Source organism: Gymnoscopelus braueri (genome assembly GCF_963280865.1).
Source record: "Gymnoscopelus braueri genome assembly, chromosome: 1".
Taxonomy (NCBI): Eukaryota; Metazoa; Chordata; class Actinopteri; order Myctophiformes; family Myctophidae; genus Gymnoscopelus; species Gymnoscopelus braueri.
The window spans coordinates 53,338,778-53,355,310 of NC_137603.1; the positions used below are offsets into that span (position 1 = coordinate 53,338,778).

General features: G+C 39.3%; 1 protein-coding gene across 1 annotated transcript in view; it reads left to right on the plus strand.

Annotated features, from left to right (window-relative positions):
* LOC308085745 (neuroplastin-like) overlaps window positions 1-16,533 on the plus strand; it is a 60,624-nt gene that overhangs the window by 14,460 nt on the left and 29,631 nt on the right. The window lies entirely within an intron of this gene.

The following is a 16,533-nucleotide window of genomic DNA, read 5'->3' on the forward strand; positions in this document are numbered from 1 at the left end:
ATGGGTTTTCAACTTTTGCAATGTTGTCACGTATGCAAAAGTAGTTAATTCATAGTTTGCCCCTGATTATTGTCTCCGCCAGGCCGAAAGGCATGGCGAGAGTATGTTTTCGCCCCTGTCCGTCCGTCCGTCCGTCCGTCCGTCCGTCCGTCCGTCCGTCCGTCCGTCCGTCCGTCCGTCCGTCCGTCCGTCATTCTGTCATTTTGTGTACAGCTAATCTCTGGCACCGTTGGCTTGATCGCAGAGAAACTGTGCACACACACTCCCTGGATGCCAGAGCAGAACCTCTGCCCCAAATTTTTCACATGGGCCTGTTATAGCGCCATCAGGAGGCCGCTTTTTGCAAAACACATTTTTTGACAGTACTCCTACAGATTTTATCCAAACATCACGCAATTCAGTACACAGTATCTCTATAGTCATGTGATCAACACGGATCTGTCCAATTTTCCATATTCTATCCTGATTGGCTAAGGTTGGCTTCCAAATATTGCAGGATTGCTCCGTTTTCAACAAAATGCCTCAGATCATGAACGCAGCTTGCGATTTCTGTGAGATTTCACACGCACATTCCCACTAGGTTGAGGAATAAATGCCAATTGAAATGTTTCAAATCAGCCTCATGGTGGCGCTATAAAAGGCCGATTTGTGTTTTGAACTATAGCTGCACCGATCTGCGTGAAACTTTGCACGCACACTCCCTAGAGGCCAAGGAAAAACATCTGCCCTGCTTTTGTCACATTTGCCTTTCATAGCGCCACCAGGAGGCCGACTTATGTAAAACAAATGTTTTGATTTAATCCTTCAGAATGTATCCACATTTCACGCGAAGCGGTACACATCATCTCTATAGTCATGTGATCAAGATGGATCTGTTTAATTTGTCATATTCCATCCTGATTGGCTAACATTCACATCTAAAGTTTGCAGGAGTGGCCCGTTTTGAACAAAATGCCACAAATCATGAACGCAGCGTCCGATTGCGGTGACACTTTGCACGAACATTCGCACTACGTTGAAGAACAAATAACACTCTTTTAACATTGCCCTATTATAGCGCCACCAGGAGGCCGATTTTTGCAACACTTTTCTTTTTTATATTACTCCTACAAATGTTGTCCAATCATGCAAATCGGTACCCATTATCTCTATAGTCAAGTGATCAAGATGGTTCTGTCCGATTTTTCATATTCCATCCTGATTGGCAAATTCTGAACATTGCTGCCCCACAATAACCTACCTGACCTGGCGGAGACCTGTGCTCCGAGGAGCACTTTTTCTAGTTTTCCTTTTTTTTCTTACAGCTACGAGATTAAAAGAGTTGTTGTATTTGGCTTTTGATTGATGATATTATTATAGGTCTTTTTTATATTTTTATCTCACTATAGTGAGATCAAACTTAAAATAAAAAAGCCCTCTGCATAGTGACTATGCAGAGGTTTTTGGGAAATATGTATATTATGGGGTCCATATCTGTCATCTACGCTACTGTTCTGCTGTATATCCCTTCAACACATAGCAGGCCAAGACCGCTTTTTGTGTGAAAAATAAAATTGCTCCGATAGACTGCAATGCAGTCAGCACACTACAGTACTGTCCATTACCAGATCAGCCTATAACACTCATATTTACATTTTAGCATATATGACAGAATGTCCATCAGTTAGGTCCACTTTTCAGTGTTACCTGCCAATGTCATGGTCACGCTGACATTCAGGGTATACCTGCCACAGATCAATGCGCGACCTCCGAGTCACAGAATTCCATAGACCACCAATTCACTGAGACACACAAGTATAATGTGCACGCACAACATTCCTGACACCTTCCGTCTTTCTTTTTTTCTCCTTGCCGCTATGGGTTTTCAACTTTTACAATGTTGTCACGTCTGCAAAATCCATAGTTTGTCCCTGATTATTATAATTATTTTTTTAAATGTTACTGTTAAGAGATTAAAATAGTTGTTGCATTTGGCTTTTGATTGATGATATTATTATCTGGTCTTTTTTATATTTTTATCTCACTTAGTGAAGTATACGGTACACGCACGACATTCCTGACACCTGTCTTGAGGAACCGTATGTCTGCAGAAAGTGTTTTTTTTTTAATAGCTGCCAGCCTTGTTCTGCCATGCATGCATTTCATTGGTTAAGACATGCTAAGAGCGTTCCTCTTCCCAGAGTAGAACATTATATATAACTTTTGGAGAGGAGCGACACTTATCCCATGTCACGTATCTATCGTCTCTGTCATATTATGTTCAAAACTGTTTACTTTTCAGGATTCAAATTCAAAAATAGCAAAAGCAGCAGATCGACAAGCTCGAAACTCTAAAGTTTCGAGCTTGCGGATCTGCTACTTTTGACGCTTTTGTGTGACGCTGTAGTATGATCAAGTAGGGGAGTTCATTTAAGGGGAAAAATCAAATAAAGTTATAATATGGAGATAAGAGGTTTCTATCCGACAGCAACGATAACCAAAGCGCTCCACCGCTCAGAAAACGCTTCCTGTGGAAGCGCGGCCCTTTTAATCTTGTTTCAACCAACCGATTGAATTTCAGGTATATACCTGTAGGGTTGATGACCTAAAGTGACACCATTTGGTGTCAGTTTAGGTCAGGAAGCAAGAAAATGTGCTGACGTGTGCCACTAGTAGTAGTGAAGAAGTATAGACCATACTATATTCAGAGACGCAGCAGGGCGATAAAATGTTAACCTCATCCTGTTGGATTTATTCATCCTGCGGCTTATATAACGGTGCGGCTTATCTATGGATTTTTACAGCTAACGGCCACTAGGGGACCTCCTAAATCTATGGATTTTACACCCGCGGCTTATAGTCCAGTGCGGCTTATATATGTTCCAAACATTCAATTTAGCTGCTGCGGCTTATAGTCAGGTGCGGCTTATAGTGCGAAAATTACGGTAGTCAACCCATGGAGACTTGACTTTTTTTTCTTCTCGTATTCCTAAGCCAATAATTTGATAACCGGCTGTGGTTCCGGTAGGAGACACAAAGAGTCTCCTTTGTGTCTCCTAACGGAACTGCTGCCTACCGGTCCGCTGGTCATCAAATTATAGGCTTAGGGATGCGACAAAAAACAAAAAATATCCATGAATTCAAGTCTCCATGGGGTGACTAATTGATAGAACTATCCCTTTAAGGGGGGAAGGACAGCTTTACATATAAACTTTACATAAAACTTTTGTTTTAAACGGCTTGGCTTTTACTGATAAAGAGATCAGCTAGGAAACCACGAAGACAGCGGAAAACATTTCCATAAAGAGAGATGAGTGGTTATAACCTTATTTTGAAGCTGTTCACCTTGTAGGCTTTGTCCGTAATGAGCACGGTCGGTTTCGTTCGCCGCATTCAAGTAGTGAAATCAGTTGCGCTACAGTAAATACTATTTAATGATGCAGTTTGCTGTGTCAAAGGCTTGTGAAGTGCACTGCAATGTTAATTTGTAGAAATATGAGGTCACAGTGTGTTTAACCGTAGATAACTGTGAACACTCTCCAAAGTGTTCATTTACGAGAAAGAAAATGCACAAACGCCTGTCCCGAAAAGGCAGGCTATAAAACAGTTTTGCATTGTATTTTTCTTTTTACATATTATTAAGGTTTTAGAGGCTTTTACAGCAGCCCAGATAGGAACACAGCTGTTTTTGTTTAACAAAGGCCCCTGGCCATTGACCATAGGGGGAAGAAGAATGCTATGTCCATGTATAATGTCTTTATATCCACCATTTTCACCACACCCGGTCCCTGTGGGTCTGCAGACTCTACAGAGTCTGTGCTTGTTTAGGATTGTGGCCACATGCTAGTATCTCCAAAAAAAATCCATTTTGGAAAACATATTGAGTCAGCAATTTAGTGGAAATATTTAGGCCTCCCTGGAAGTTGATTTGTCGAATCGGAGAAGCTCTTTTCTGAGAGGCTTTGCTGCTTGTTGTATAATTGACATTATAGTGTCACATGGCAAGTCTTAATGCTAGAGTAGTGATAGCCTAAAAGGTTATAACTAAGTGGGCCTTCTGAGTGGGCCACTAGTTCATGCTGTGATGTAGCACAATATGAGTCGGGTGTCACGGGTGTGACATTAACCGATTAACCCATTAAGACCTGAGGCCGATTCTACAAATGCCTTCTAAATCAGTAGTTTGCACACTTTCAAGATTTCAAAAAATAAGATAAAAAATGAAATAGCAGATGTACAAGCTCACAGCGCAGCACAAAGTGACGCACTGTGAGCTTGTAGATCTTCTATTTTTGAATAGCCAACGCTAAAAATGACACACATTCCTCCCCGGTTTTAATACCTGAGGCCGATTTTTCCAATGCCTTCTCAATCAGTATAGTTATCAAACGTTTTCGTGCCAGGCACCCCCCAGAAGAGAACATTTGTGTTAATTCAAAATTATTCAAAAATGTTCAAACACTTTCAAGATTTTTCAAAAATGCTAAAGAAAAATGCAGATGAACAAGCTTGCACCACTGTTCTAAAACAATGTTTCTGAAAAAATGCTATATATATTAGTTTTTTCTTTTAATATTATATATATATATATATATATATATATATATATATATATATATATATATATATATATATCATATGTGTAATAAAATGACATGTTTTCCCGGTTTTAATGGGTGAACGTGCACATTGCCATTCAACAACGTTACTTGTCAGTCCGATGTCCGTTTCAGAGTTAACACCTTTTAATACTTATAGCCAAGGCTATCAAATCTTCCATATATTGTAACCTGTCTAGATATTGAATAGACATTTGATCCACAGCTGTCAGGGTAGAGACATGAGCAAAACGCTGTCATTCCTATTGATTTGTGTCTGATTGTCCCCCGGGCCAGCACTGCACTCTGTCTCTGTACAATAAAATCTCTCCAAAGCTCTTCAATTCTGAAGAATTACTGTCAACAAGATGTCGAGCGAGGCCTTTAAACCACTTTCGATGTGTAGTCCCTATTTTGGCCATGGGCATCATGCCATCATAGGGGAACATTCAATAGCGAAAATAACAGATCATCACCATCAGCCTGAATTGCAGGTATACACCAGTGGTGGAAAGTAACTAAGTACATTTACTCAAGTATTGTACTACGCTTTTGAGGTATTTTTTACTTTACTGCAGTATTTCCAATATTCAATGCTTGTACAGTACTTCTACTCCACTAAATCTCAGAGACAAATATTGTACTTTTACTCCACTACCATTATTTGAAAATGATAGTTACTAGTTACTTTGTAGATTTTGATTATTATTACAAAATAAATGTAACCACTTCAGCCCTATATATACAGTATACTTCGGCCATTTGAAAATAGCAGATCTACAGGCTTGTAGATCTGCTATTTTCAAAAGATTTTTAACCATTTAGAAAATTTGAAAATGGGACATTTCTGCAAAATTAGTACTTTTTACTTTTGGTACTTTTAGTACATTTTCATGACAATACCTTTGTACTTTTACTCAAGATAATTCAGAATACCAAACTTTTACTTGTTACAGAGTATGTTTACATTGTGGTATTGATACTTTTACGTAAAGATCTGAGTACTGAGTACACCAACGTGTGCCATGATTCGCAGAGATGTGAAGTAACGAAGTACAAATACTTTGTACTGTACTTAAGTAGTTTTTTCGGGTATCTGTACTTTACTGATTATTTATTTTTCGGACTAGTTTTTACTTTTACTCGTTACATTTTAACACAAGTATCTGTACTTTCTATTCCTTACATTTTCAAAGCAGGCTCGTTACTTAAGTTTTAATGTTGCGCGGCAGATCAAATGAAAAGAAGCGCTTTTGCGTACCGTCGCAGATAAAAGTTGTATTTATAGCATCTGTTACTAGCTCTGTGTACTTCAAATGTCTATATGCTTCCTGTAAGTAGACAAAAAAAATTCAAACGAGTGTTGACTTATATCATTACAAGTGGTTCTTGTTTTGAAATCCTCAGTTTTTAGAGGAAGTTTGTTTCTGTTGAAACTAGTGTGTTTGATAAAGCTGTCAAGACAAGCTATCTGCTGTCATGATGCTGGTTTCGAAAATAAACAAGAACCCACGTGGATTAAACGCAAGATTTGGGCCAAAGTTCATATTTACGATATGAAAACCATGCTCCTGTGACTTAAACATTGTGCACACTTTGGAAGTGCCGTGCGTTAAACTCTTTGAACCTACCAACCAAACACAAAATGCCGATAGACACTCGATTTCTTAACGAGACGAACTGAATAATGATTTTTGGTGATGGTTGAGTTACTCTCTACTAGATCCAACTTTATTGAACGTTATCCTGTTGGATTTATCTGTGAAATATAGCCAAAATAAAAACCGGGAAAGAATCTGTGTCATTTTTCATTTTAACCACTTTAACCATTATTTTATGCATTGGCTATTCAAAAATAGCAGATCTACAAGCTCATAGCGCGTCACTTCGTGCCACGCTATGAGCTTGTAGATCTGCTATTTTTGAAAAATTATGCACATTTTAGCAAATCTTTGAATACACACATTTCTAAAGTGACATTTTTTTACTCAAATCTTTGCTTCTGGGGGTCCCTGGAACACAATATTTTGAGTTGGGGGTCGGCGGTCAAATAAATATATTTTGTGTATTTCAGAAAACTGTTTAGAATTTAGAAGACGTTTTGTAGAATCGGCCTCTGGTCTTAATGGGTTAAGTGGTTAACCTCAAATTGTCCCAATTGCCTCCAATTGCTGCTCATGCAGCTAAATGCTATGTGGTTGTCAAGGGCAGCACACATTGTAAAGCTGGACATAAAAATAACTTAACATGCTCAGTTAACTTTCTCTGGGTAAATAATAGTTAATGAAAACAAAATTAACGACCTTGTTTCTTGACCTCTAAAGAGGGAAAACGAGGAGGTGTACTGTTTACTGATTTGTAGGGATTAAAGTATTTCAGCCTGGCATGGGGGTTGTTGGGATTTAAATCTCATTAAATAGCTTTCGCCTCCCTTCTATGATCTGAGTGACAGCGCAAGTATTTACAGTTTCATAATAACAATGGTTGCTTTTACTATCATTGCAAATCATTTTGAGGATTCTGTTTTATGTTCTTTCTTTTTTTGCTACACAAAGCAATATCAATCACATTACTCTGATTCTGCTGTGGCATCAATTTGAAATGAAGTGCTTTATTGCCATATGTACGTATTTAAAATACACACATTGGAATTAGAGTGTGGAGCTCTATCCCTTATTTTTCAGTGGTGGAAAGTAACTAAGTACATATACTGAAGTACTGTACTTAAGTACAATTTTGAGGTACTTTTACTTTACTGGAGTTTCTAATTTTCTATACTTTTACTTCTACTCCACTACATCTCAGAGACAAATATAACTTTTACTACAGCTTTAGTTACTAGTTACTACATTAACCACTTCAACCCTATGTACATTTCGACCATTTGAAAATAGACGATCTACAAGCTCATAATGTGTCGCGATGTGACGCATTATGAGCTTGTAGATCTGCTATTTTTAAACATTTTATACATTTGAAAACTTGTGAAATCCGCATAATGAGTACTATCTACTTTATATACCGTATATATTATTATTATTATTATATATTTTTTTGCTTGACCACAAATGTTAAGCATGTCATGTCAGATAGCATGATGTTTGGACCAATGGCTCTCAAAGTGGGGGGCGGTTCCAGGGGGTCCCCACTCCCAGCATAATTAGTTGATATAGCGTCACAATCATTTTAACCACTTTAACCATACTGTATACTTTGGCTATTAAAAAATAGCAGATACACAAGCTCATAGCACGTCACTTGAGCTTGTAGATCTGCTATTGCAAACATTTGTGCAAATCTTTGAATACGGTATGTATTTTTTAAAAGAGAACATTTTTAACTCAAATCTTTGCTTCTGGGGGTCACTGGCAAAACCTTTTCAGATGGGGGTCAAATACATATCAATTTGGGCGTCCTTGACATGAAAAGGTTTGAGAACCACTGGTTTAGACCAGATGTCTTCAACCAGTGGTCCGGGGACCACCAGTGGTCCTTGAAGGGGTTCCAGGTGGTCCCCAGCTAAATGATGGAGAGTTGGTAACCAAATGGACCCTTATAGATCTTTAACTCTTGAGAGTGTAACATGAATGTAGAAGAATTGTTATTTTGATCAAATCTTATCCAACGATAACAAAATATTCTAAGTTTTTAGAACCTCTGGTTTAGACAGTAGGTACAGTAGGTTTGATGTTTACCTGGTATCATAGTTTCTTTGAAGCACTGAGTTGTTTTTTATTTTGCACTCTACTTCCATGGGCCATTTACACTGTCATTTGTTGACTAGGCTTCATGCCATAAACTCTGATTTCACGCTTGTAAGTCGCTCTAGGTAAGCAAGCGTCTGCCAAAACGCATAAATTGTAATTGTAAATTGGGGTACTCTATAAAAAATAGAAAAACATACATAAATTAAATGTCAAAACATTACATAATTTCCAAGAAGCATGTACAGTGGACATAGTTAAGCAGCTATTTGATAAAGTGCACATCCAAGCCTCAGCTCAAGGTTTCCTCAAATGAAGGCTTCTAAACTGGGATTAAAAAATAGAAAATAGGCCATTGATGCCTGTTCGTTGCCCCTCCGGTTATGCAGTACCCGCTGTACCCGTTGCAGTACCCGCTGTACCCGTTGCAGTACCCATTATCATCGCAGCGCTTGGAGGCCAGTCTATGACGTCAGTAATATGAAGTCATATTTGATGACATCGGAACACTCCATATATGGGCATTAAAGGGACACAGGCAGATACAGAGATTACAGAGTGTGTGTGTGTGTGTGTGTGTGTGTGTGTGTGTGTGTGTGTGTGTGTGTGTGTGTGTGTGTGTGTGTGTGTGTGTGTGTGTGTGTGTGTGTGTGTGTGTGTGTGTGTGTGTGCATATATATACACACACACACACACTCACACACACACACACACACACACACACACACACACACACACACACACACACACACACTCACACACACACACACACACACACACACACACACACACACACACACACACACACACACACACACACACACACACACACACACACACTTCACCCTGGTGTCCCTGTTTTGGGGCAAGAAACATTATTTTTCAAAAATAGCAGATCTACAAGCGTGTCTATTTTCGAACATTACTGAATAGATTAATCATCCAGCCAATCATCAATGTGTCTCTCCAGCCTCCCTGATTATATAATCTTTCAGCCCACATGAGTGAATCCATTACAATGCCTTCTTCAAACCCTTCTGGCTCACATCCTACTCCAACTGTCTGATGAGAAAATTGGAAGCAGCTTCTCTTTGATCTGTATCTAGAGCTTTTGAGATTACGTAAAGCATAAAAATAAAAAACTCATAATGGCTGCTACACAAAGGGCGCTAACATGTTAGCATGTTCTAGAAAACCATATAAATGCTAGATACAACATTACAGGAGAGCGATACATGTATTTTCCATTGCACAACGCCAAGTTGTTATGAGCAAAAACAGCCAAACAGTGTGTCATCATTACAAACAATTGTATGATCTGTCACATCACAACTTGATACCAGCTCTAAAGGTGTGAAATACCCATTAAAATACCATTCAGGTACACCACATCAGCAGATATACACACACGCTTGCGCGCACACACCTATTGAGACTTAACCAATTCAAGACGGGTTCTAGATGCTTTCTCTGTCGATAGTGTGGGACTTTTTTTTTAGCTCATTTATACTTTATCATAATGACTGAATGTCGCTGAAAACCAGTTACTTTGAAAATATGAGTGATTTTTCAGCGTATATCGAAGGATAAATGATGCTTTTTAAGGAGTTAAACGAGACCAAACGAGAGCCAGGTTGTATAGCAGCCAGATGACTCACCCTTAGGTGCTATAGTAGTGCTCTACTTTCTGTCCTCAGGGTCTGCCTCGGTCTGCCTCGTCAGGTCACGCATAGTGAGATTATAACTGTCACACAACCTGCTGTGTGTGTGTGTGTGTGTGTGTGTGTGTGTGTGTGTGTGTGTGTGTGTGTGTGTGTGTGTGTGTGTGTGTGTGTGTGTGTGTGTGTGTGTGTGTGTGTGTGTGTGTGTGTGTGTGTGTGTGTGTGTGTGAGTGAAACAAGCTTGTTTACTTGACGTTTATTTAACCCATTAAGACCTGTGGCGATTCTACAAATGCCTTCTAAATCAGTAGTTAACAAACTTTTTCGTGCCCAGGTCAGCTGAAAATGTTTTGAGCCAGGGACCCCCCCAGAAGAGAAGATTTGTGTTACAGATTTGTTTTCTTCTCAAAAATAGCAGATGTACAAGCTCGCAGCGTGGCACCAAGTGACTCGCTGTCGGCTTGTAGATCTGCTATTTTCTAATACGCTAAATACGCTAAAATCTAAAATGACACAGATGCTTTCCTGGTTTTCATTGAATTCATACGGTAGTATAATTACAGATCAGGACTTTTTCAAGACACCTGGGCAAGACTGTTGAATGTAGACAAAATAAAACATACTGACAAGCAATGTACAGTATACAACTCACAAAACTACCAGTAGTTCAGTTCAGTTCAGTTCAGTTCAGTTCAGTTCAGTTCAGTTCAGTTCAGTTCAGTTCAGTTCAGTTCAGGCCTGGGGCTGAGCCTATATTACATCTATGCACACAGACAGAGCCACTTGTTTAATCCATTAAGACAGGGAACGCATCTGTGCCATTTTAAGATTTATTTGGCTATTTTTTTTTATATCTTGAAAATGTGTGTAAATCTTTGAATACATGTTTTAAAGCAAAAAAAAATATCTCCAATCTGTGCTTCTGGAGGTCCCTGGAACAACATATTTTGAGATGGGGGTCCGCGGCCAAATACATATCATTTTGGGTGGTCCTTGACCTGGAAAAGTTAGAGTACCACTGATATAGCAACATACTGTTAGGATTTAGACTTTTTTTTTTAGATATATGTATTTGGCCACGGACCCCCATCTCAAAATAAGTTGTTCCAGGGACCCCCCAGAAGCAAAGATTTGAGTTACAAATGTTCGCTTTAAAAATATATATATTCAAAGATTTGCACAAACTTTCATGATTTAAAAAGAAATCTCAAAATGACACAGATGCGTTCCCGGATTGAATGGGTTAATTGACTGGTTTGAGCATTCTGCTCATTTGTTTTTTCATTTGATGATTCCGATTCTTTCATCTGATTCCACACTGACACATCGCTGTCAAAACACCACTCCTTTAGCAAGCTACATAAACTCTGTATGCCAATTAGTTGAGATCAAGGTATTGTTAACACACTAACACACTTTCACATACTACAGTGGTTCTCAATCTTTTCAGGCTGTGACGTTTCGGTCGCTCGGACCTTCAACATGCCTGATGAAGGTCCGAGTGACCGAAACGTTGTATCTCTACCGATACATGTTTTGTAAGTAAAGACAGAGTGGTGCAGTGCTCCCTGTTTCCCTGAAATAGTGAACAAATCCAAATCTCTGCAGGTGCTCCTGCAGGGCAGCTGTGTCTTTCTTCACCATGCACATTTTGCCACAGGTTTTGGAGCAGGTGGTCTACTGTAGCTCTGCTGGGGATCTGCTGTCACGTTTGGCACCAAAGATCCCCCTCCCTCCCATACTAACAATGCTCCCCTCCTCCTACCTATCAAGATTCCTCTCCCCCCCAACTATCAATATTCCCCTTCTCCCCCTGCTATACATTTTGATCACAGAGCCCTAACCAATGCCAGATTTTTGGGTCTGATGCCGATCCCGGTTTTGAAAAGTTTGAAAAATATTTCACTTATAAGCAAAAGTAAATGAACACAAAACACTTTTTGATAGAGGAAAAATCAAATAAACACAAGCTGATCTTTATTTTATTTATCCACTTAAGCCTTATAAAAAATGAAAGAAAAAATAAATAAATAGACAATCTACAAGCTCATGCAATGCATTGAGAGCTTGTCTTGACGCCTGACGCCAGGCTGAAAGTGGTTAAAAAGAAACGCCCAGACCGATATATCGGTCGGGCTCTGATTAACTGCAAACAGGCAGAATGACCTGTTTGAAAGTTAGATCCAGGCACAGAATTAAAATTGAATTTGCATGTCCTCAGACTTCCTTTTCCTTGTTTACAGTATACGTGTTTTGCATGCCATTTTTAGACTCAAATTTACCAGGTTCTGCTGACTACATTATAACTCCCCAGACTATAGCTACCCAATTGCGGTGGTTGACCGTTAATGAAGCCATGCATACGCATGAGCCCTAAAAATGTTACACCAAAGTGAAACATCACTTTAACAGCGTGGGCGGTCAGGATTATTTTTTCGCCCCCGGGGGGATCACAGGGAGAGCTTGATTGGCCCAGATGTTTCAAGAGAAAAAAAGACACAAATGGTAATTATGCTTACACGTTTAGGCCGCAGGCAAAGAGACAGGCAAATACCTACTGTATAGCACTCTCAGACCAGTCTCCTGACAAAGAGTCTGTATACTTTCTTGGCTGAATTGAGTTACAGTCTGTCTTTCCGTTCCAATGCATTTGCAATTAGCTATGAGTTGCTAGCTATGTGCTAGTCATCAGACTCTGTGCCAATGTACAACCACACCCTTATTGTTCAGAATGTGTAATGTCTTTGGTGGACATCATCTCTGCACATAATGTTCAGAATGTCTAATGTCTTTGGTAGAGATCACTGCACATAATGTTCAGAATGTGTAATGTCTTGGGTGGACATCACATACTGTTCAGAATGTGTAATGTCTTTGGTGGACATCACATACTGTTCAGAATGTGTAATGTCTTTGGTGGACATCACATACTGTTCAGAATGTGTAATGTCTTTGGTGGACATCACATACTGTTCAGAATGCGTAATGTCTTTGGTGGACATCACATACTGTTCAGAATGTGTAATGTCTTTGGTGGACATCACATACTGTTCAGAATGTGTAATGTCTTTGGTGGACATCACATACTGTTCAGAATGTGTAATGTCTTTGGTGGACATCACTGCACATACTGTTCAGAATGTGTAATGTCTTTGTTGGACATCACATATTGTTCAGAATGTGTAATGTCTTTGGTGGACATCACATATTGTTCAGAATGTGTAATGTCTTTGGTGGACATCACATACTGTTCAGAATGTGTAATGTCTTTGGTGGACATTACTGCACGCTGGTTTTTACCTCTGTAAAAACTGCTCATAATAACAAAAAGGTAATTAGTTGCTGCACCATAGCTTGTGAGAATTGCTTGTTAACAGCCAATGGAAAACGACTGGGTTTCCTTTCCTTCTATGACTTAAATGCAAATGCTGATATTTGCACTGACCGATAAGCTCTCAGTGAAATATTAAACCTACTGTAGCTGTGCCCATTGTTGCGTAGTACAATAGTCCCCCCCCCCCCCCCCCCCCCCCCCCACACACACACACACACACACACACACACACACACACACCGACCCACATGCACCCCAGCTGTAGCAGCAGCAGCAGCTTATCTGTTTATGTGCTTATGGTACATAAGCAGAATAGTACAGGTCTGGGCGGACCTGTGAGCTGTTGTAGTGAGTCAGGTTTGGATATTTTGTGGGGGGATTGGAGGGGGGAAGGGATCCATGCCTCTGCTGTTGATATCCCCACTCATTCATTTCTATGGCCGGTGGGGATATGTTTGTTTTAACCCTGCTTCTATTCACACTGATTGAAATACTTTCTTTTGGGAAATGTAGACTGATATGTTTGATAATATCAAGATTTAACAATTTCATAAAAATATCTCGTTTTTTCCCAATTATCATTTTTAATTCAAAAATAGCATGAAGAGCAGAAAAATGGGAGTCCTGCACACTGTCTTCACTTACAAAAATGCATTGATATGGATACAACGTTTCGGTCATCAGGCATATGATTAAAAAATAACAAAAATAAAATAGCAGATCTACAATTTCACAATGTTTTTTTTAAAATTATTATTTGTATTCTTTTTCTTTGTTCAAATCAAACCCTGTAGTTGTAGTTACACACAGTCAAACACCCAAGAGATCATAGGGTTTTGATTCAGCTTGTTTTATACATCATATTTGGGGTGTTTAGTTTTTTTCGTCTGAGGACATGGTGGTTTTCAAGCTGACAGGCTACGATGTGGCAGAGACCAGGGCACTGTAGTCCAGGTGATTTGTCATTAGATGAGCTTCGTTAAAGCCCGGGAACATAGCATAGGACTAGCTACTCATGTGGAACGTGAGGATGAATCAGGCAAAAAGGCACTGCATACACACAGAGCAGAGAGAGAGAGAGAGAGCGCTCCCGGTGTTGTGGTGCTAATGATGGTGAGACATTGGCTTATTTATAAACAGGAATATAGCTGCATTTGTTCCCCCCCCCCTTGCCTCGGTACATTTGCATTTGTTTTAGCTGACGTTCGGTGCTGTCCTACCCTGCTGACATTCACTGTCGGAGAGGTACCCTCTCTCAATCTGTGACATCATCACACACAGACATGCAGCTCCCCTTGGGAAAATGGATTTGTGAAAACAGATATGGTGATCGTGACGAGATGCTGCGAGACTTGGCCATTGATACGGATCCACTTTCCGATTTAGAACTGTCAGTGCGCGTAAGGTCATTGGTGCATGAAAACTCCCAAAAATGTATGCTTGCAGTCACAGCCAGTTAATTTAGCCCTGCAGTTTTCTGTTCAATATTTACCAAGGAGCACTCCTGTGCTGTACTGTACATCCTGGTGATGCAGTGGCGGAAAGTAACTAAGTACATTTACTTAAGTATAATTTTGAGGTATTTGTACTTTACTTGAGTATTTTCAATTTCCAATACTTTTACTTCTGCCCCATTACATCTCGGATCCAAATATTGTACTTTTACTCCACTACATTTATTTAAAAACTTTAGTTACTTTGTAGATTTAGATTATTATCACAAAACATACATTAACCGCTTCAGCCCTATATATATTTCAGACGATCTACAAGCTCACAATTGCTTTTGGTACTTTAAGTACATTTTGATACCAATACTTTTGTACTTTTTACTCAAGTAAATTTTGAATTCCAGACTTTTACTTGTAACAGAGTATTTCTACACTGAAGTATTGATACTTTTGCTTAAGTAAAAAAATGTTTTTTTTTACCATTGGTCATTGGCGCATGAAAACTCAAAAAGAAAGATATATGCTTGCAGTCATATCCAGTTAATTTAGCCAGTTTTCCATTCAATATTTACCAAGGAACACTCCTGTGCCGTGCATCCTGGTGATGTCACCCATAGCAGTCGTGGTTCTCTGGATTGCTGACTGTCCCGGCAGGGACTAGCATATGTGCATCTTTTAAATTGAATGGTATTGCCCTTTAAGTCCAGCTTATCCTCATGACAACGTTGGTTGCTGACCTAATTTCTAAGGTTATCACCTACAGTCTATGAGCAGATATGGATGAAATATGTCAAGGTTTAAAATGCCTCGGTTTTAATTACATGTGAGGCGCTCATCTCCTTTTTAATATATGAGACAAAACATACGGGTGATACAAACAAACAAACAAACAAACAAACAAACCAGAAATCATTTTAGGACTGTTGCGGCACCCTATAGAATATGTTCAGCAGAGTTAAAGCATTGAAAATGACCTTGACTGTTCTGTACTGTTAATTTCATGTAGAGCCAGTGGTGGAAAGTGACTAAGTACATTTACTCAAGTACTGCACTTAAGTACAATTTAGAGGAATTTGTACTTTACTTGAGTATTTCCAATTTCCAATACTTTTACTTCTACTCCACTACATCTCGGTTCCAAATATTGCACTTTTACTCCGCTACATTTATTTGCAAACTTTAGTTTCTTTAATATTCTATTATAAAACATACATTAACCACCTCAACCCTATTTTATACATAGGCTATTTGAAAATAACCATAACAACGCGTCGCGATGCGACGTGTTGTGAGCTTGTAGATCTTCTATTTTCAAACATTTTAGTTAATTTAAGTATGTTTTGATGCCAATACTTTAGTTCTTTTACTCAAGTAACATTTTGAACACAGGCCTTTTACTTGTAACAGAGTATTTTCATATTGTGGTATTGCTGCTTTTACTTAAGTAAAATATCTGAGTGCTTCTTCCACCACCGTGTAGAGCTCAGGGGGAACGTTTCCGAGCCACTGATTTTGACTGCATGGTCACATGACCGTTCCATCGGATCAAGCATGTTCAAAGCATGATGTTCTCATCCCTGCACTGACATCATTCACTGCAGGTGCCTATGGCGCCCAAACCTAAAGAATCTACAGTATCTCTGACAAACAGGATACTGTATATATCGTTGCTGTCGGGGCAGAAACCTCTTACAGTATCTCCATATTTTAACTTTTTGTGTAATGCCCTACTTGATCATACATAGTACAGCGTCACACAAAAGTATCAAAAATAACAGATCTACAAGCTCGAAACGCGGCGCGAAG